Here is a 20,795-nt window from a genome sequence, read left to right on the forward strand (position 1 = left end):
AAAACCATCTCACAGAACACAATTAGTGGCCTACCCTTTGATTTAGTAAAGGAATAACAAATACTTTGATCATGAACATAATTAGATGAATGTATATAGACTTATGACTGTAAGACATTTGCAAAAAATATGTTTTCCGGCATTTGCAATGAATGTAGTTACCAATGTTGTTAATTACCAATTGATTTTGAACACACAACTGAATTTCGTATGAGTCCATGTTCGATTAGTGCTCGTATAGATGGCTCGGTGGTGCCTCAGGCTGGTGGCCTGCTGACACCTCGTTGGGCTTTTGGCTGCCTTGGTGAAGAAAGAGATCCACTCAAACAGTCTGTCTCTGTCTCTTCTTGGGGTGTGGTTCAGTCCATTGGGCTGACTGTTTAATGGCATGTGCGCGCTGGCCGATTTGGGGAAACTGAGGTCGAGTTGGGGCTGTGGGGGCTTTGGTGAAGGCTGGGGCAGAGTATGGGGCGTGGGGCTTTGGTCCAGGCCCCCGGCTTGCTTCCAGGCCTCCTTCATTTATTCTATGTTGTGCCATTATCTTCTTTTAGCTCACCATCCAGAAGTATGGTGTACTAAATACAAATAAAATACTCCAATCTAAAATTGTCAGACTACACTTTAAAGTAAACCGCCTTAAAACTTACTTTTTATTATATTCATTTCCAAACTCACCTCCACCACAGCAGACATCTTCCTCAATCCTATCCCAATACTCCCATAAATTAGAAAGGTGTTTCACAATAGTGGTTAAGTAGTTATTTTAAGTAATAGATCTCAATATGTGGAAATTAATAAGACTAAATTGGCCCTAGTGTGTGAATGTTGTCTGTTTATCTATCTGTGTTGGCCCTGTGATGAGGTGACGACCTGTCCAGGGTGCACTCCAGATGGGACCTAAACTATTTATACTTAATCTAAATGATATTTTTTAAGTATCTTAATAAATTAAATGTATCACGTTTGCAGATAATACAAATGTATATTGTTCAGGAGAAGACTTGAAGAAAGCGTTGAGGAAATTGAGGTCGCGTTGATTCACCTAAAAAATTATTTAATATAAATAAGTAATCATTGAATGATAACAAAACTAAATTTGTGGTGTTTAGTGGTGCAAAGTCAAATTGTGAAACAAAAATTAAAGTTGAATCAAGTGGAAATTGACAGAGTATATGAACTACATTCTTGAGAATAATAATTGATCATTAATATGTTGGAAGACGCATATTGAACATATTAAAGAAAAATATCCAAATCCATTGCTATTCGGTATAAAGTAAAACACATGCTGAATAAGAAATGTCTGCATATGTTATGTCATTTATTTATTTTTTCCATATGTAACATTGTTTTGAAGTTTGGGGGAATGTTTATAGAAGAAATATAGACCCAATACTTAAAAGGCTCATTTCAATAATACACAAAACATGCTACTATGATCATACCAATCCATTTTTTAAGTTATAATGTGTTAAATGTTCAGATAATTTAATTTTAAAACAATGGCAATTATGTTTCCGAGTAAAGAACAACAGCCTCCCTGCTTGTATTCTCAGCTTATTTACATTATAAAGAGAAAACTTTAATTTACGGGGGATATTGATTTTTGAAATAGGTCAAGTAAGATAAAAAAATACAAATGTATATCAGTTTTAGGAGTTAAATGGTGGACCGTCCTCAGTGATGAGCTGAACACATGTAGTTTTTTGTTATGGTTTAAGAGACCCTTGAAAAGTAAAGTTTTTTGAACATTATAAAATATAGTAACAATTACTTTCATCTTTTAACGTTGATGTTCCAGGTAATTTAATGTCCAGTGAATGTATAGGATAGGCCAATATAAGCGTTGGCTTCCGCCTATTCCTTTTTCGGTCATTCTTTTTCTTTTCTTTTCTTTCTGTGTGTAAATGTGTATGATTGTTAATATGTCTAATCTGTACTGTTAAACTGCTCACACAAAATGGTTGAAGGTTGATTATAATACCAAAATAAACGTATTTCATCTATTCATTCATTATAGTTTTATTCCATTTTGCATGTAATTATTCTTATTGATTCCTTCCCATTTCACTCAACCAACTAAACAAACAATCTTCCTTCACCTGCTCTCTCTCTTTCTCTCTCTCTCTCCTTCTCTCACAAGACAAACACAATAATCCATAATAATCAGTCTTATAAAATACAACAGGGTCAGCAGCAATCTAAACCTTAAATTGTTTAACAGTGTAACATATTGCTCATTTGTTGTGGTCTTACTTGAACTATTTGGACAAAACACCAAAAAAAAGATATAAGAATAACTAAAACGTTTTAAAAATTAAACAAGTGATTAAATTATAATGAAGATTTCTATACATATAATCAATCATCAACCTTCTTTGGATATTGTGATCCATCTGGACTCTGGACTCGTGAACTTAATTCTAAATATTTTTTTTGTTGAAGTTTTATTCTATAATTATATTTATAAAGGATTTTTGAATTGTTGCTATTTTTAGAATATTTAAAAATCTCACGTACCCCTTGGCATAACTTCAAGTACCCCCCTTTTTGTCCGGGCGGAAACACCATACCCTCCTTTGAGAACTACTGATTTAGACTATAAAAAATCCTTTGTCCCACACATCATTAGACTGTACAACTCCTCTTTGGGGCTAGGATGACAGGGAATGTAAAACAATAATAGTGCAATGCTTTTTCATAACATGGTCGTTAATGCCTAGTTTCTCTTATTTTACTGTTCTATTTCTATTCTCATTGTGATATTTTTCTATTTTGTTTCCATTTATACCCTTATTAGTTACTGTTTACTTTTTACTTCTTCTTCCTGAGGGAACTCTCCTGAAGGAATCAATAACGTGTTATCTGTCTATCTATCTATCTATTGTTAACCCGAGCACCATTCATGACGTCTCGTCCTTGTAACACTGGACAGATCTCTTATCTTGCAGACATTTATTTCCATTTAGTTTTATTCTCTACATGTAATTCTACATGCGCCTTAATTTATCCCTTTGAAATTTGCTTTCTTTTGTTATTTATTTCAATTATTGTTTTGCTGTTAGCTTACGTTCTCATTCTTTGTCTGTCTTCTGATTGGAATTTGTTTAACGCTTCTCTACGTTTTGTTTTGACTATGGCGCTGAGTGTTGGCGACTATTATCTGTACTTCTCCCTCGCCTGCGATTTAGACTCCATGACTCACACAGGTTGACAATATATATTTAATACCAGTTGCACAGATAAAAGTTAAAAATGTTTTAGAATATACATTTAAATTTTATTTTATTGTGTGTTTATTCCTAAAAAAAATTAAAATGTCAATGTATTTAAATAATCAATTTATCTTTATCAAATTTAAATTCAATATTATTAATTTATTTGTTGTATAACTATTAATTCAAAGTTACAATGTGTCCTACTCTATGATGTGTGTGCGTGGGTGTGTTTGTCTCAACTTCCACACAGGAACTGGATGGATCAGATAATGCAACAAGGCTGTTCAATACAGTATATTACACACATAATGACTAATGAATTTAACAATGCTTAAATGTCCCAGTCCAAATGTATGTATTGATATTTAAATGTTTATTTATTCATATACAGTATATTTTATTTTTCCTATTATCAAAACCAACCTGTCAGCCTTCTCTTCAGATTGAGTACAGCTGTCCACTATATATATATATATATATATATATATATATATATATATATATATATATATATATATATATATATATATATATATATATATATATATATATATATATATATATATATATATATATATATATATATATTTTTTTTATAAGAGGCTTTTTCCCACCGCTGCAGTTTCCACATAGACAGATATGTCGCACCTTCATAGACGTCTTAATTTTATATGGGCCAAATGTCACACCAGTTAGCAAACTTTGCCTATAATTTAGCTTTGTCCAATTCCGGCTAACCTGATGCACTTGCAGAGAGAAGCCTCCTTTGCCGGCACCGACAAAGGAGGGAGAGGTTAAAATACATTTTTCGTCTCACATCGTCTATGCTTTCAACACTCCAAACCACCAAAATTCTAATAACGATCCCCTTATGTTAAAAACAAGAAATCACAAGTTTTCAACAAACACACAGACAAATCATCACATATAAAACAACTCAATCCAACCATAATTTACCCCATTCCAGGTTGTTTTTGGAGAACCTGACTAAACCTATCTTTTATCAAAAACAGGTTCAGCAATTAGTCTTATCGATCCGGCTCTCTCCAGGCAGATAATGTTTACACTTTAAAGCAAACTGCTTACCTTGTGATGCGCGCGTGCAACCATTTGTCTGCCTGGAAAAGAGAGCGGGAGCGGCTGTCGACCTGTAGCTTCTGGGCCATCCTGTTCGTGACGCCAATTTGTATAGTGGATTGTCCGAAGCTTAAACAGGCAACAAAAGTAGTTTAGTACAACAAATTTATTTACCCATTATCAAAAGTGCAGATTGAATTAAGTTGTCCGTGCAGACAGACAAAATGTACTCCCGAGCACACAAGACACACACAAGCCAAAATCTCTCTCGAGTCCCGGTCTTCTGCCATTTTTTATATGTCTCTTGTGCGTCACTGTTTTTATCTCGTGCGTCATGATTGTTTTTGCAACATCCTTGGACTCCCCAATCATACCCAAACAACCAAAACATTCTGTAGACAGGTTGGCACAACTTAATATTCACTTTTGTCCCACACCCGGGGACACAGAATAGAAGAGAAATCAAATGAGCATACATTCTTGACAGACATGAAATATAGGTCAAAGGTCAGAAATTCTACTACAACTGCAAAGAAGAAAGTTGTAGGTGGGATCGGTGTATTAGCGGCTGGCTGTAGCAACACAACCAGGAGGACTTTCACTTGGATAGCAGACGCGCTATCCGACGCTAGCCGCCGACCGCATCGATGATCGGGTGAAGTTCTTCATCGCTCCGTCGATCGCTGGAACGCAGGTGAGCACGGGTGTTGATGAGCAGATGAGGGCTGGCTGGCGTAGGTGGATAGCTAATTTTTTTAGCATAGCTCTGTGAGGTCCCGTAGTTAAGTTAGCTTCAATGGCGTCGTTAGCAACAGCATTGTTAAGCTTTGCCAGGCTGGAAAGCATGAACCGTGTAGTTACAGGTCCATGGTTTAATAGTATTGTTGATTTTCTGTCTATCCTTCCAGTCAGGGGTTTATTTCTTTTGTTTATATCTGCAGTTAAGCCCGATGCTATCACGTTAGCTCCGTAGCTAAATTGCTTCACCGATGTATTGTCGTGGAGATAAAAGTCACTGTGAATGTCCATTTCGCGTTCTCGACTCTCATTTTCAAGAGTATATAGTATCCGAGGTGGTTTAAAATACAAATCCGTGATCCACAATAGAAAAAGGAGAAAGTGTGGAATCCAATGAGCCCTTGTACCGAAAAAAGATATGTCCTGCACTGCACTCTAGTCCTTCACTCTCACGTTCCTCATCAACGAATCTTTCATCCTGGCTCAAATTAATGGGGTAATCGTCGCTTTCTCGGTCCGAATCGCTCTCGCTGCTGGTGTAAACAATGGGGAAATGTGAGGAGCCTTTCAACCTGTGACGTCACGCTACTTCCGGTACAGGCAAGGCTTTTTTTATCAGCGACCAAAAGTTGCAAACTTTATCGTTGACGTTCTCTACTAAATCCTTCCAGCAAAAATATGGCAATATCGCAAAATGATCAAGTATGACACATAGAATGGATCTGCTATCCCGTTTAAATTAAAACATTTCATTTCAGTAGTCCTTTAAGTTTGTACATAGAGTGAACAGGTAGTTTTAGCTCAGAGTAATTTATGATTTTAAAAAAAGGGGTGGGATTAAATAAGTGTAAACTTCTTCTCACTCCTTTTCAAATATGTAAAAAAATTAAAAAAAATAAAATTAAAAAAATGCTACTTTGTTTTAGTTTTTTATTCTCCATTGTTTTCATTTTGTTATAATGGCTGTTAAGGCTATAGCACTGTATTGGATCAGGGTTGCTCTTGTTTTTATGCATATTTGAAATAAAAATATATCATTCAATCAAAAACTCTCAGCGTCAGCCTGCTGTAGTTCGTTAGCAGAGAGGATCAAAGTCCCTGCAGCGCGTTTTTTTTCTCTTCCTCAGCGTGGACCAAACCTCCGCTTTTAGCCTCTTTGGTAATTGGAAGCAGACGGTTAAGTCACTGTTTTCCCCGGATGACCGCTGTGATTGCTCGCAGGCGGCCTTCAAACGCTTGAAAGACAGCAAAGCAGGTCGTCACCGACGTGTTTAAAGGTCTCACCTTACGAGGCTCCGGCTTGTGATATTACCGCTAGCGCTCGACGCGTTTCGCAGTCTGTAAGCGGCCCTCACGGGGGATGCGTTTCCGTGGAGACCCGACAACCTCACCGGGGGCAGGACGCAGATACGTGAACGCCATCAGGACGCGTCACCGTGACCAGATGAACAATATTCATGTAGCCTTAATGGCTTCACACCATCTGACATTGGTTTGTTCTTCTTACACTTCTAATCATTTAATAGGGGACAGAGGCAACATAACCACACTGTACTTATGCTCCATTATTTACATCATATTCACCTGATTTTACAGTGACAGGAAGGCCCTAAAAATTTATACAGTTTACATACACTTGTAAAGAACATAATGTCATGGCTGTCTTGAGTGTCCAATCATTTCTACAACTCTTATTTTTTTGTGATAGATGGATTGGAGCACATACTTGTTGGTCACAAAAAAACATTCATGAAGATTGGTTCTTTTATGAATTTATTATGGGTCTACTAAAAATGTGAGCAAAACTGCTGGGTCAAAAGTATACTGTGGAGGAGGGCATGGTCGGCGCGCCTCCTGCAGGAATGGGGTGTGTATGGCCGCCCTCGAAGCCAGTGACAGGTGAGTGGATTGCCCAGCTGGGGCTGGTTATTTAATCACTTGTCGCCTTTATTAGCAGCAGCCGGCCCGAGACACGAGAGTTGGAGTTGGAGCCAGAAGCAGAGACACGCCGGACAAAAAAGTCCAAAATATATATTGCTGGAAAGCAAAACTATACTGGTGTATGTCAATAAAAGACTTGATTCAACCTGTCCACCGGGCTCACAAAGATCTGTCGGCGTCAGGAAAACCCACCACAAGAGGGAAACCTCTACATATACATACAGGAATGTTAATATTTGCTTGCATGTCCCTTGGCAAGTTTCACTGCAATAAGGCGCTTTTGGACATGGACTTGTTTCTTCAGCATTGTCCACACGTTTAAGTCAGGACTTTGGGAAGGCCATTCTAAAACCTTAAAGGCCTACTGAAATGAGATTTTCTTATTTAAACGGGGATAGCAGGTCCATTATATGTGTCATACTTGATCATTTCGCGATATTGCCATATTTTTGCTGAAAGGATTTAGTAGAGAACATCAACGATAAAGTTCGCAACTTTTGGTCGCTGATAAAAAAGCATTGCCTGTACAGGAAGTAGCGTGACGTCACAGGTTGTGGAGCTCCTCACATCTGCACATTGTTTACAATCATGGCCACCAGCAGCGAGAGCGATTCGGACCGAAAAAGCGACGATTATCCCATTAATTTATGCGACGATGAAAGATTTGTGGATGAGGAAAGTGAGAGTGAAGGACTAGAGTGCAGTGGAAGCGATTCAGACAGGAAAGATGCTGTGAGAGGCGGGTGGGACGTGATATTCAGCTGGGAATGACTAAAACAGTAAATAAACACAAGACATATATATACACTCTATTAGCCACAACACAACCAGGCTTATATTTAATATGCCACAAATTAATCCCGCATAACAAACACCCCCCTACCCCCCGTCCATATAACCCGCCAATACAAAACAAACACCCGCACAACACACTCAATCCCACAGCCCAAAGTACCGTTCACCTGCGCAAAGTTCATACAGCACATATATTTCCCCAAAGTTACGTACGTGACATGCACATAGCGGCACGCACGTACGGTTAAGCGATCAAATGTTTGGAAGCCGCAGCTGCGTACTCACGGTACCGCATACCCAACTCAAAGTCCTCGTGGTAAAAGTCTCTGTTGTCCCAGTTCTTCACAAGCATGCGTATCCAACTCAAAGTCCTCCTGGTAAGTTCGTTGCTGATCTAGTGACGCACGCCGACAATATAATCATAATGGGGGACTTTAATATCCATATGAATACCCCATCGGACCCTCAGTGCGTGGCGCTCCAAACCATAATTGATAGCTGTGGTCTTACACAAATAATACATGAACCCACGTATCGCAACGGTAATACAATAGATCTAGTGCTTGTCAGGGGTGTCACCACCTCCAAAGTTATGATACTTCCATATACTAAAGTAATGTCCGATCATTACCTTATAAAATTTGAAGTTTTGACTCATTGTCTACAAGCTAATAATAATAATAACTGCTATAGCGGCCGCAACATTAATGCTGCCACAACAATAACTCTTGCTGACCTACTGCCTTCGGTAATGGCACCATTCCCAAATTATGTCGGCTCTATTGATAACCTCACTAACAACTTTGACGATGCCTTGCGCGAAATTATTGATAGTATAGCACCGCTAAAGCAAAAAAGGGCCCCTAAAAGGTGCACCCCATGGTTTACAGAAGAAATTAGAGCTCATAAATTATCATGTAGAAAGCTGGAATGCAAATGGCGCGCGACTAAACTTAAGGTTTTCCATCAAGCATGGAGTGATAGTTTAATAACTTATAAACGCATACTTACCTTAGCTAAAGCTAAATACTACTCAAATCTCATCCGCCTCAACAAAAACAATCCTAAATTTATGTTTAGTACAGTAGCATCGCTAACCCAACAAGGGACTCCTCCCAGTAGCTCCACCCACTCGGCAGATGACTTTATGAATTGCTTTAATAAGAAAATTGAACTCATTATAAAGGAGATTAAAGACAACGCATCCCAGCTACAACTGGGTTCTATTAACACAAATACGACTGTATACACGACGGATACCGCCCTCCAAAATAGTCTCTGTATTTTTGATGAAATAACATTAGAGGAATTATTACAGCGTGTAAGTGGGCTAAAACAAACAACATGTTTACTTGACCCACTTCCTGGGAAACTTATCAAGGAACTGTTTGTATTATTAGGTCCATCAGTGTTAAATATTATAAACTTATCACTTTCCTCCGGCACTGTTCCCCTAGCATTCAAAAAAGCGGTTATTCATCCTCTGCTCAAAAGACCTAACCTCGATCCTGACCTCATGGTAAACTACTGACTAAACCACCTTCCGTTTATTTCCAAAATTCTCGAAAAAATTGTTGCACAGCAGCTAAATGAACACTTAGTGACTAACAATCTCTGTGAACCTTTTCAATCCGGTTTCAGGGCAAATCACTCTACAGAGACAGCCCTCGCAAAAATGACTAATGATCTATTGCTAACGATGGATTCTGATGCGTCATCTATGTTGCTGCTTCTTGATCTTAGCGCCGCTTTCGATACGTCGATCATAATATTTTATTTGAGCGTATCAAAACACGTATTGGTATGTCAGACTTAGCCTTGTCTTGGTTTAACTCTTATCTTACTGACAGGATGCAGTGCGTCTCCCATAACAATGTGACCTCGGACTATGTCAAGGTAACGTGCAGAGTTCCCCAGGGTTCGGTTCTTGGCCCTGCACTCTTTAGTATTTACATGCTGCTGCTGGGTGACATCATACGCAAATACGGTGTTAGCTTTCACTGTTATGCTGATGACACCCAACTCTACATGCCCCTAAAGCTGACCAACACGCCGGATTGTAGTCAGCTGGAGGCGTGTCTTAATGAAATTAAACAATGGATGTCCGCTAACTTTTTGCAACTCAACGCTAAGAAAACGGAAATGCTGATTATCGGTCCTGCTAGACACCGACATCTATTTAATAATACCACCTTAACATCTGACAACCAAACAATTACACAAGGCGACTCGGTAAAGAATCTGGGTATTATCTTCGACCCAACTCTCTCGTTTGAGTCACACATTAAGAGTGTTACTAAAACGGCCTTCTTTCATCTCCGTAATATCGCTAAAATTTGTTCCATCTTGTCCACTAGCGACGCTGAGATCAGTATTCATGCGTTTGTTACGTCTCGTCTCGATTACTGTAACGTATTATTTTCGGGTCTCCCTATGTCTAGCATAAAAAGATTACAGTTGGTACAAAATGCGGCTGCTAGACTTTTGACAAAAACAAGAAAGTTTGATCATATTACGCCTATACTGGCTCACCTGCACTGGCTTCCTGTGCACTTAAGATGCGACTTTAAGGTTTTACTACTTACGTATAAAATACTACACGGTTTAGCTCCAGCCTATCTCGCCGATTGTATTGTACCATATGTTCCGACAAGAAATCTGCGTTCAAAGAACTCCGGCTTATTATTGATTCCCAGAGCCAAAAAAAAGTCTGCGGGCTATAGAGCGTTTTCTTTTCGGGCTCCAGTACTATGGAATGCCCTCCCGGTAACAGTTAGAGATGCTACCTCAGTAGAAGCATTTAAGTCCCATCTTAAAACTCATTTGTATAATCTAGCCTTTAAATAGACCCCCCTTTTTAGACCAGTTGATCTGCCGTTTCTTTTCTTCTCTCCTCTTCTCCTCGGTCCCTTGGGAGGGGGAGTTGCATAGGTCCGGTGGCCATGGATGAAGTGCTGGCTGTCCAGAGTCGGGACCCCGGGTGGACCCGACCGTGCGTGACTGCTCGCCGTCTGTTCGCTGTTGCGAAAAAGCTAAGTAGCGCTCTGTGTGCTTTTAATTGTTCTACAGCTTTCTTTATCACTTCTCAAACATTTTTAGTGGTACTATTTAACTTGCAAATCACCCGATCTCTGTCCCACCACCCTTTCCTCAGCTAGCTAGCTGCTAAGCTAGCGCGGAGAAAGGCAGCGCCGGTCAGTAAGAAGCTACTCCCACAGACCGCGACCACTTCCCTGAGGACAGCAGGAACTTCACTCGGTGACAGAAAACACTGTGAGTAATGGCTTCCTGCGCGTCTTGCACCATACTCACGGAGAGGTTGGCTCTGCTAGAGGGCCGTGTCCGCCAGTTAGAGCAGAGTAATGTCGTAACTTTAGATGTTGCGGACACATCTGCTAGCGTTAGCTGTAGCGAGCTAACTAGCCCAGCTTGTAGCAGTCCTAAGCGGCCTACAAGCTACGGTGTACCGGTTGAGACGCATAATAGATTTAGCTCTTTAGCTAGTCCTACACCCCAGTCTACCGGGCACCACACCTTAGTCATAGGGGACTCCATCACCCGAAACATAAAGCTTAGCAAACCAGCCACAGTAAAGTGTATCCCCGGGGCCAGAGCACCTGACATTGAAGCTAATCTTAGGGAGCTAACTCGCAACAGGCCTAGTAAACACGTACGACAGGCTAATCGCACCACTAATTATGCGAATATAGTTGTACACGTTGGCTCCAATGACACTAGAATGAGACAGTCAGAGATTACAAAGAGAAACATAGCCAGGACTTGTGATCTCGCCAGAAAGATGTCCAGGCATCGAGTAATTGTCTCTGGCCCCCTGCCTGCGAGAGGCAATGATGAGAGATATAGCAGATTAGTCTCGCTTAACAAGTGGTTGCCTAGCTACTGTAGGCAGCAGGGACTAACGTTTATTGATAACTGGCCCTCTTTCTGGGGCAAACCAGGCTTGCTGATGAGAGACGGCCTTCACCCTAACCAGGAAGGCGCCATCATCCTGTCTAGAAACATAGACTACTATTTAAGTCTCACTTGACTGACTACACTAGAGCAAGCCCGGTCACAGGCAATTACAATGTCTGTTAGTCCGGGTGAGGAGTCAGTTAAGCTAGAACTAGCCAGCGCCAGGCTGGATAATCCATGTACGCATAGCAATTCTCTTAGAATAATACACAATTCACATAATGTTTTTTCTGTTGTGTCTGTGTCAGAGGTGGACATGCATTCTACTGAGGTGGCAAATTATGATATGTCCAGTCTATTGCAGCACCAAGCAAACAATCGGAAAATTCCCGTCATATCAATTCCTAGATATGGTCGAAACTATTTAAAGTGCACTACGCATAATAAACGCAACATTGTTAATATTGCCACTACGGATAATCTTAACAAAAACTCGTCAAAACAGCCCAATACCTATAATATGGGCTTTTTAAACATAAGATCATTGTCTCCCAAGGCGTTATTGGTTAATGAGGTCATTAGAGACAACAATCTTAACGTCATTGGTCTTAGCGAAACCTGGCTCAAACCGGACGAATTTTTTGCGCTCAATGAGGCATCTCCTCCTAACTATACGAATGCGCATGTTGCCCGCCCTCTTAAAAGGGGAGGGGGTGTCGCACTAATATACAATGAAAATTTCAACCTTACCCCTAACCTAAATAACAAATATAAATCGTTTGAGGTGCTTACTATGAGGTCTGTCACACCGCTACCTCTCGACCTGGCTGTTATCTACCGCCCCCCTGGGCCCTATTCGGACTTTATCAGTGAATTCTCAGAGTTCGTTGCTGATCTAGTGACGCACGCCGACAATATAATCATAATGGGGGACTTTAATATCCATATGAATACCCCATCGGACCCTCAGTGCGTGGCGCTCCAAACCATAATTGATAGCTGTGGTCTTACACAAATAATACATGAACCCACGCATCGCAACGGTAATACAATAGATCTAGTGCTTGTCAGGGGTGTCACCACCTCCAAAGTTATGATACTTCCATATACTAAAGTAATGTCCGATCATTACCTTATAAAATTTGAAGTTTTGACTCTTTGTCAACAAGCTAATAATAATAATAACTGCTATAGCGGCCGCAACATTAATGCTGCCACAACGATGACTCTTGCTGACCTACTGCCTTCGGTAATAGCACCATTCCCAAATTATGTCGGCTCTATTGATAAACTCACTAACAACTTTGACGATGCCTTGCGCGAAATTATTGATAGTATAGCACCGCTAAAGCAAAAAAGGGCCCCTAAAAGGCGCACCCCATGGTTTACAGAAGAAATTAGAGCTCATAAATTATCATGTAGAAAACTGGAACGCAAATGGCGCGCGACTAAACTTGAGGTTTTCCATCAAGCATGGAGTGATAGTTTAATAACTTATAAACGCATGCTTACCTTAGCTAAAGCGAAATACTACTCAAATCTCATCCGCCTCAACAAAAACGATCCTAAATTTCTGTTTAGTACAGTAGCATCGCTAACCCAACAAGGGACTCCTCCCAGTAGCTCCACCCACTCGGCAGATGATTTTATGAATTTCTTTAATAAGAAAATTGAACTCATTAGAAAGGAGATTAAAGACAACGCATCCCAGCTACAACTGGGCTCTATTAACACAAATACGACTGTATATACGACAGACACTGCCCTCCAAAATAGTCTCTCTATTTTTGATGAAATAACATTAGAGGAATTATTACAGCGTGTAAGTGGGATAAAACAAACAACATGTTTACTTGACCCACTTCCTGGGAAACTTATCAAGGAACTGTTTGTATTATTAGGTCCATCAGTGTTAAATATTATAAACTTATCACTTTCCTCCGGCACTGTTCCCCTAGCATTCAAAAAAGCGGTTATTCATCCTCTGCTCAAAAGACCTAACCTCGATCCTGACCTCATGGTAAACTACCGACCGGTCTCCCACCTTCCGTTTATTTCCAAAATTCTCGAAAAAACTGTCGCACAGCAGCTAAATGAACACTTAGTGACTAACAATCTCTGTGAACCTTTTCAATCCGGTTTCAGGGCAAATCACTCTACGGAGACAGCCCTCGCAAAAATGACTAATGATCTATTGCTAACGATGGATTCTGATGCGTCATCTATGTTGCTGCTTCTTGATCTTAGCGCCGCTTTCGATACCGTCGATCATAATATTTTATTAGAGCGTATCAAAACACGTATTGGTATGTCAGACTTAGCCTTGTCTTGGTTTAACTCTTATCTTACTGACAGGATGCAGTGCGTCTCCCATAACAATGTGACCTCGGACTATGTCAAGGTAACGTGCGGAGTTCCCCAGGGTTCGGTTCTTGGCCCTGCACTCTTTAGTATTTACATGCTGCCGCTGGGTGACATCATACGCAAGTACGGTGTTAGCTTTCACTGTTATGCTGATGACACTCAACTCTACATGCCCCTAAAGCTGACCAACACGCCGGACTGTAGTCAGCTGGAGGCGTGTCTTAATGAAATTAAACAATGGATGTCCGCTAACTTTTTGCAACTCAACGCTAAGAAAACGGAAATGCTGATTATCGGTCCTGCTAGACACCAACATCTATTTAATAATACCACCTTAACATTTGACAACCAAACAATTAAACAAGGAGACTCGGTAAAGAATCTGGGTATTATCTTCGACCCAACTCTCTCGTTTGAGTCACACATTAAGAGTGTTACTAAAACGGCCTTCTTTCATCTCCGTAATATCGCTAAAATTCGTTCCATCTTGTCCACTAGCGACGCTGAGATCATTATTCATGCGTTCGTTACGTCTCGTCTCGATTACTGTAACGTACTATTTTCGGGCCTGCCTATGTCTAGCATTAAAAGATTACAGTTGGTACAAAATGCGGCTGCAAGACTTTTGACAAAAACAAGAAAGTTTGATCATATTACGCCTATACTGGCTCACTTGCACTGGCTTCCTGTGCACTTAAGATACGACTTTAAGGTTTTACTACATATGTATAAAATATTACACGGTTTAGCTCCAGCCTATCTCGCCGATTGTATTGTACCATATGTCCCGACAAGAAATCTGCGTTCAAAGAACTCCGGCTTATTAGTGATTCCCAGAGCCAAAAAAAAGTCTGCGGGCTATAGAGCGTTTTCTATTCGGGCTCCAGTACTCTGGAATTCCCTCCCGGTAACAGTTAGAGATGCTACCTCAGTAGAAGCATTTAAGTCCCATCTTAAAACTCATTTGTATAATCTAGCCTTTAAATAGACCCCCCCTTTTTTAGACCAGTTGATCTGCCGTTTCTTTTCTTCTCTCCTCTTCTCCCCTGTCCCTTGCGAGGGGGAGTTGCATAGGTCCGGTGGCCATGGATGAAGTGCTGGCTGTCCAGAGCCGGGACCCCGGGTGGACCACTAGCCTGTGCATCGGTTGGGGACATCTCTGCGCTGCTGACCCGTCTCCGCTCGGGATGGTTTCCTGTTGGCCCCGCTGTGGACTGGACTCCCGCTGATGTGTTGGATCCACTGTGGACTGGACTTTCACAATGTTATGTCAGACCCACTCGACATCCGTTGCTTTCGGTCTCCCCTAGAGGGGGGGGGGTTACCCACATATGCGGTCCTCTCCAAGGTTTCTCATAGTCATTCACCGACGTCCCACTGGGGTGAGTTTTTCCTTGCCCGTATGTGGGCTCTGTACCGAGGATGTCGTTGTGGCTTGTACAGCCCTTTGAGACACTTGTGATTTAGGGCTATATAAATAAACATTGATTGATTGATTGATTGATTGACTAGCCTGTGCATCGGTTGGGGACATCTCTGCGCTGCTGACCCGTCTCCGCTCGGGACGGTTTCCTGATGGCCCCACTATGGACTGGACTCTCGCTGATGTGTTGGATCCACTGTGGACTGGACTTTCACAATATTATGTCAGACCCACTCAACATCCATTGCTTTCGGTCTCCCCTAGAGGGGGGGGGGGGGGGGGTTACCCACATATGCGGTCCTCTCCAAGGTTTCTCATAGTCATTCACCGACGTCCCACTGGGGTGAGTTTTTCCTTGCCCGTATGTGGGCTCTGTACGGAGGATGTCGTTGTGGCTTGTGCAGCCCTTTGAGACACTTGTGATTTAGGGCTATATAAATAAACATTGATTGATTGATTGATTGATTGATGGTAAGAGTCTCTGTTGTCCCAGTTCCCCACAGGCCAATGGTAAAGCTTGACAGTCATATTTCAATAATGTAAACAATGAAACACCGGCTACGTGTTTGTGTTGCTGCAGCCGGCCGCTAATACACCGCCTCCCACCTATAGCTTTCTTCTTTGCTGTCTCCGTTGTTCATTGAACTAATTGCAAAAGATTCACCAACACAGATGTCCAGAATACTGTGGAATTTTGCGATGAAAACAGACGACTTAATAGCTGGCCACAATGGTGTCCCAAAATGTCCGCTACAATCCGTGACGTCACGCGCAAACGTCATACAGAGACGTTTTCAGCAGGATATTTTGCGGTAAATTTAAAATTGCACTTTACTAATCTAACCCGGCCGTATTGGCATGTGTTGCAATGTTAACATTTCATCATTGATATATAAACTATCAGACTGCGTGGTCGGTAGTAGTGGCTTTCAGTAGGCCTTTAATTCTAGCCTGATTTAGCCATTCCTTTACCACTTTTGACGTGTGTTTGGGGTCATTGTCCTGTTGGAACACCCAACTGGGCCCAAGACCCTACCTCCAGGCTGATGATTTTAGGTTGTCCTGAAGAATTTGGAGGTAATCCTTTTTTTTTTTTCTATTTTCCATTCACTCTCTGTAAAGCACCGGTTCCATTGGTATTTTTGTTTAATCTGACCACAGATCTTTCCTCCAGAAGGTCTTATCTTTGTCCATGTGATGTCAGATGAAACAAAAATGGAGCTGTTTGGTCACAATACCCAGCAATATGTTTGGAGGAGAAAAGGTGAGGCCTTTAATCCCAGGAACGCCATTCCTACTGTTAAGCATGGTGGTGGTAGTGTTATGCTCTGGGGCTGTTTTGCTGCCAATGGAACTGGTGCTTTACAGAGAGTAAATGGGACAATGAAAAAGGAGGATTACCTCCAAATTCTTCAGGACAACCTAAAATCATCAGCCCGGAGGTTGGGTCTTGGGCGCAGTTGGGTGTTCCAACAGGACAATCAAATCAAATCAACTTTATTTATAAAGCACATTTAAAATTTACCACAGGGGTAGCCAAAATGCTGTACAATGGGCAGGTTAAAAGATAATACGAGTACTGAGCAAACACAACACAACACAAACAGAACACGATAAAAAATAAATAAATAACCTTGCCCCTGACCCCAAACACACGTAAAAAGTGGTAAAGGAATGGCTAAATCAGGCTAGAATGAAGGTTTTAGAATGGCCTTCCGAAAGTCCTGACTTGTGATTTCAAACCCCGGCCGAGTCATACCAAAAACCATAAAAATGGGACCCATTACCTCCCTGCTTGGCACTCAGCATCAAGGGTTGGAATTTGGGGTTAAATCACCAAAAATTATTCCCGGGCGCGGCCACCGCTGCTGCCCACTGCTCCCCTCACCTCCCAGGGGGTGATCAAGGGTGATGGGTCAAATGCAGAGAATAATTTCGCCACACCTAGTGTGTTTGTGACAATCATTGGTACTTTAACTTTAAGTTTTTAACTTTAAACGTGTGGACAATGCTGAAGAAACAAGCCCATGTCAGAAAGCCAACAAATTTAGCTGAACTGCACCAATTTTGTCAAGAGGAGTGGTCAAAAATCAACCAGAAGCTTGCCAGAAGCTTGTGGATGGCTACCAAAAACACCTTATTGCAGTGAAACTTGCCAAATAGCAAATATTAACATTGCTGTATGTATACTTTTGACCCAGCAGATTTGGTCACGTGTTCAGTAGACTCATAATAAATTCTTAAAAGAACCAAACTTCATGAATTTTTTTTGTGACCAACAAGTATGTGATCCAATCACTCTATCACAACAAAAAATAAGAGTGGTAGAAATTATTGGAAACTCAAGACAACCATGACATTATGTTCTTTACAAGTGTATGACCACGATTGTATTTACATACATATATACATAAAGATGCATAAATACATATATACACATACATACATACCTACATACAGTATACACATATATACATATTATAGTAATATAATGACTATATAATTGGATATTAAGAGTATGTGAAAGTTGGACTCCTTCCTTGTTTACTTCCGTGACCACCTTCTTAAAGTTTTGTAATCAATCAGAAATATCAAGCAGCTAAAATGTGCCAAACATGTGGAGAAAGTGTTTTTTTACATTTGTCCCCATCATGCACCCTAATGGATTTAAATAGGCGTTATGTTGTGTGGTTTTTTTAATGGACGTTTTTCATAATATTTTTTTGCAACATGACTAGGGAGGGTTGTTTTGATTGTGTCATATTAGTAAATGCTGTGCTATTATTTCTTTGTACATAAAAAGGAAATCGATCTGATCTACTCACATTGTCCACAGGTAGGCAGCAAATCTTTAGCATTCAGACACGGCTTAGTATGTAAGGGTGGCGGGCCGCAGTTTGGACACCCGATATATACAGCTGTCTTTTGTTTATCAGCGTTAATTGGTTCCAGACCGAACTTTGATGAATGAATTCCGGCGAAGTACAAATGTTTATTTTCAAATTTAATATTTTCTTCTTTAAAGCCATAAAAACACTGTTTATGACGGGTTTTAACTTTCTTAGAGATTTCGAGATCAGTGTTTCTTAAACATTGTTGGCCTTCGAATGCCCCTGAGAGGGCCGGCATAAAATATGTTTCTCAGCTGTGGTTCGTATGGGCCGTTGTAATACACTTGGCCACCACTTGTGGCAGTAATGACATTCTCAAACAAGAGAAGTTTGGAGCTCCTGTCAAGTTTTTTAAGCGCAAAAATTATGACTAAATCGATGAATCTGTATTTTCATTTGACTTTTAATTTCATTGAAAGTTTAGTTAATAAATCTCTAGATTAATATTATTTATGATCGACCGAGAACGTATTCATTTTAGCACTGCGAAATTGTATGCAAGTTTAATTTCATCAGTTTTTATGAGGTCCTTTTTTAGCAGTATAATTGATTTGTATTTATTTTTGTAATCAGCCTGACCTTAGCCTTAATAATCTTAGTGATTAACACATGCTTTCATTTCATTTGACAAGGTGTATCCTGTTAAACTGTAAGTTAATACACATTTTTTTTACTATTAATGGCCTCTCATCAAATGTGAACCAGCGAGGAAACATGATAGGATTTTTTTATTAAAAAAAGTTCTCTTTATCTATATTTTGTTTTGATATACAGTATATACACACTGTAAAAAAAATCCTATTTGTATGGTTAATTTACTCTAAATTTCTACTGTAATTTTTCTATATTTTTTTAAATAGTTTATAAAACTGTAGAATTGAAGACATTATCTGTAAATAAACAATCTGCCTGTTATTTTAAGTAATATGCCAGTAATGACAAACTATGTATATATATATTTTTTTTTTACAGAAAAATACCAAATTAATTAAACATAGCATTTTCTGTTTTCTTAAATTACTTTCAAATTCATGTAAAATTACAGTAATTATCTTTCATTAAATATGTAGCTTGTTATATAAAAGTCTATGTCAATACTAACAATCTAACACAGGGGTGTCAAACTCAAATACAGAGTGGGCCAAAATTTAAAACTGAACAAAGCCGCGGGCCAAGGTTGAACAAATTAACCTTTAACGTACTCTATGAGCTATTGTCACGTCCGCTTTTCATCCATTCTAACATCGTTCAGACCCAGTCACAAGATATGTGCGGCTTCTGTACGCACACACGAGCGAATGCAACACATACTTCATCAACAGCGATACAGGTTACACTGACAGTGCCAGTATAAAAAACTTTAACACTGTTAGAAATATACGCCACACTGTGTATCCACACCAAACAAGAATGACAAACACATTTCAGGAGAACATTCGCACCGTAACACAACAGAACAAATACCCAGAATCCTTTGCAGCACTAACTCTTCCGGGACGCTACAAAATACACCCCCGCTACCACCAAAACCCCCCCCCCCCCCACATACACAAACACCTTGTAGCGTCCCGGAAGAGTTAGTGCTGCAAAGGGTTCTGGTTTGGTGTGGATTCACAGTGTGGCATATATTTCTAACAGTGTTAAAGTTTTTTATTCGGCTACCCTCAGAGTAACCTGTATCGCTGTTGATGAAGTATGTGTTGCATTCTAATGTGTGTGCGTGCAGAAGCCGCACATGTTATGTGACTGGGCCAGCACTCGTTTGGCTGGCTGGCTGGCTGGCTGGCGTTTGGAAGACTCCCGGGAGTTTTTGATTGATTGATTGATTGAGACTTTTATTAGTAGGTTGCACAGTGAAGTACATATTCCGTACAATTGACCACTAAATGGTAACACCCGAATAAGTTTTTCAACTTGTTTAAGTCGGGGTCCACTTAAATTGAGCTTTAGTGTTAATTTGATATCGCCTCAAAGGCCAAGTGAAATTACACGGCGGGCCACATTTGGCCCGTGGGCCAGAGTTTGACACCCATGCTGTAGAATAAAGGTATTTTTCTGCAGAACTGTTTGCATAGTCACTTTATTAAATGTGGTTGATCTTAACAATTCAGAAAAAATCTGTAAAATAATGGTATTTTTCTGTGGAACTGCCAGCATTGTCACTTCATTAAAGGTGTTTGCTCGTAATAATTTGGAAAAACTCTGTAGAATAAAGGTATTTTTCTGCAGAACTGTTTGCATCGTCACTTTATTAAAGGTGGTTGATCTTAATAATTTAGTAAAAATCTGTAAAATTACGATATTTTTCCGCAAATGGTTTCATGAAAATTTCTGTAAATATAATGTTTTTGATCATTATTTGGTTTACAATGTTTTACTTTAATTTTATGGTTTTCGTTTGGCAGCCGTAGCTGCCAGTAGATGACCGTTTTT

General features: G+C 40.2%; 1 protein-coding gene across 4 annotated transcripts in view; it reads right to left on the minus strand.

Moving 5' to 3' along the window:
• Positions 1-20,795, minus strand: part of znf385d (zinc finger protein 385D) — a 528,085-nt gene that overhangs the window by 325,199 nt on the left and 182,091 nt on the right. Inside the window, exon 1 of one of the 4 annotated variants that reach the window (XM_062062669.1) lies at positions 4,305-4,377. The exons of the other annotated variants lie outside the window; for them this stretch is intronic. The gene's annotated coding sequence lies outside the window, so the exon portion shown is untranslated. Of the gene's footprint in view, positions 1-4,304; positions 4,378-20,795 lie in introns of those variants that run through there. 4 annotated transcript variants of the gene reach the window in all.

This window comes from Entelurus aequoreus, linkage group LG11 (genome assembly GCF_033978785.1).
Source record: "Entelurus aequoreus isolate RoL-2023_Sb linkage group LG11, RoL_Eaeq_v1.1, whole genome shotgun sequence".
Classification (NCBI taxonomy): Eukaryota; Metazoa; Chordata; class Actinopteri; order Syngnathiformes; family Syngnathidae; genus Entelurus; species Entelurus aequoreus.